Here is a 2,605-nt window from a genome sequence, read left to right on the forward strand (position 1 = left end):
ATATCAAATAAATATATTTGCGGTTAATAATTATTTAATTATTATAATAAATACTCAATAAAATTTAGTACATGTTTTAAATGTACTAATTATAAAATTCGTAATTACTTGTATTAATGGGGGAAATGAGTAGGATCACATCAATCTCTACATGTCTCAATTTAGTAAAGTCATTTACATCAAAGAGTTCCTGCTTGGTATTGATTATGAAATTTTCCATATATGTGAAATATTTGATCTCGCGATCTGTCAGTTATCGAATGATTCTTAGAGACACACAATCCGGCTCTACTGTTTAATGAAATTGACAAGAAAAAAAAATTAATCGATTATTAAGAATTATTAATATCAAAATGAATAAAGCATCATCAAATATTCAATATATTCTAGCAATAACAGCAATCATGGGAAGAAACTATAATAAACATAATATTATTTATTTCATAGGAAATAGGCATGTTTTTTAAGTGTATCATCAATCAATATAATATATTTAGATTATTACGCTCATGAAATAATCTATAAGTTAGTTTTATTTTAATTATCCAACAACTTAAATCTTTAAAGGCAATATTTTTAATTGTGAATTTTGATAAATTTAAATCTGTAAAAAAAATAAATAAAATACAATTCAACTTCCATAATAACAAAAATTCATTAAAATTTTGACATGTATGATAGAATTTTTCAGATTTTTATATAATCCGGAATGATAAAAATTGTTTTGTAAAGATCTCTATTGACAGAAGAGTTAAAATTTATGTGTATGTATTTACCAATAGAGATTTAAATTAAAATAAATTAAATGAAAAATAAAAAAAGGAAGAGATATTTTCACATATATTATACATTATCGTCAATTTCTAGTTAATTCAGTTCTTATTCTATTTTATTTAATATTTCTATATAATGTTAAGTAAAGTTAGATACCTGTTATTTGCTACAAGAAGTATATCCTAGTGTGAGTTGTCCCCTACAAAGCTGAGTGAGACTTAGGACATCTGCACAACGACGAGATGATGTCCTTGCGCTGCCGAAATCGAAGATCACAATTATTCCAGTATATCTGAAGAAAAACTTGATGAATAAATGCTGCAAAGGTCAAATGTGAAATCGCCCTTCGAGTTGCCGATCACTTTGAGACTCGAGTGAAAAATGAAGAACGTAAGGCACTCGCAGATTCTACACTCCCTCGGCGAGTCACAGTCTCCCTCTTTCTCAATCGTATGTTTAATGCGTATGAGACTTACATGCAGTCCCCTTTATACCGTCGTTCACTTGGGAATAACCCAGATGACCCTCCTTTTCAGTCCAGTACAGCCTCGAGAAATCGCCTGTATAGCAATATTTGTTTGCAATATATTGATACCTAATCTTTGTTGATAATATAAATTAAATACAAATAAATAAAAAAATATCATATCCGGCAATCAAGGCGAATATGTTTTCTATTTATTTTATCTTCATACCTAATGATATTTTTTGTGAATTTATACAATTTCCAGTTTAAAGTAAATTGTACACTAATTATTTGTCGATCTTAAAACACTTAAACTTAATACAGTTCTAGACTGAAGCCAGAGTAGTAATTAATATAAATTACATTTTATATAAAAATATTTCTCTATCAAAAAACACAGATTATAATACTGGACCTTTTCTTCTTTTTTAGAAATTTATAAAATTAGATTAAAAGTCTTGAATATATATATATATATACATATATTGTCTATTCCCAATAAGCAAGTTATCAAAAAGAATTTTTCAAAAGTTCATATTTGAAAATAAAATGTTCGACAATACTGTTTTAAAAATAACATAGTGACATCAATAAATTGTCTAATGCATCGATTTTAGGAAAAAAAATGTTATTTAAATAATATTTAAAAGAATTCCTAAATCTAAGAAACAGATAAGAAGATAAAAATAGTTAGCTTGATTTGTTTTCAAGATTTTGTGTTTCTGCACTCACTGGTAGTATACACACATGTACAACATGTTAAAGTGAAATAAATATATGTTTATTTCACTTTAACTTATTGCGCTGTATGCACCACAATTCAGAGAATACAAAAATAAAAAAATAGATCTAATGAGTCTTACTTTAAGCACTCAATTAAAAAATAGTTCTATTAAAACACGGAAAGATATCATTATATTGTCCCTTTTATTCTATCCTATATAGTTTTTACTTATGAGAAATTGAAATCTGTCGAGTAGCTATGTATGCTGCGTAGTTTATTAATTGCATTTATGTCATAAAAAGTTGATGTCATAAAAAGTTCTTTTAGAAGACTCTTATAGAACGACGACTTTTTTATATTATTTCTAAGAGATTTTAATGAAATTCTTAAGAAGTCATCTTAAAGAATTCTTCCTAGCTCTCGATAAATGTTTATTGCATTTAATTATTCAAGTTATAATCAGAAATTATAATTTACACACTGAAAAAAAATATAGTCAATTTTAATAAATATTTAGTTGAATACTGCCAACTAAATATTTATTAAATATAAAGATATATTTATTTGATACAAGTAATGTTAATTTGATTTAACAATCTTTTATTTTACTGAATAAATATTTGTTTACTGTAAGTAAATGT

General features: G+C 25.6%; 1 protein-coding gene across 1 annotated transcript in view; it reads right to left on the reverse strand.

Moving 5' to 3' along the window:
- The window catches only part of LOC108693293 (scavenger receptor class B member 1-like), a 26,782-nt gene extending 25,568 nt beyond the window's left edge, over window positions 1–1,214 (reverse strand). Inside the window, exon 1 of the mRNA XM_018202167.1 lies at window positions 931–1,214. The gene's annotated coding sequence lies outside the window, so the exon portion shown is untranslated. The remainder of the gene's footprint in view (window positions 1–930) is intronic.
- Between the last annotated feature and the right edge of the window lie 1,391 nt (window positions 1,215–2,605).

Source organism: Atta colombica, unplaced genomic scaffold, assembly GCF_001594045.1.
Source record: "Atta colombica isolate Treedump-2 unplaced genomic scaffold, Acol1.0 scaffold9, whole genome shotgun sequence".
Classification (NCBI taxonomy): domain Eukaryota; kingdom Metazoa; phylum Arthropoda; class Insecta; order Hymenoptera; family Formicidae; genus Atta; species Atta colombica.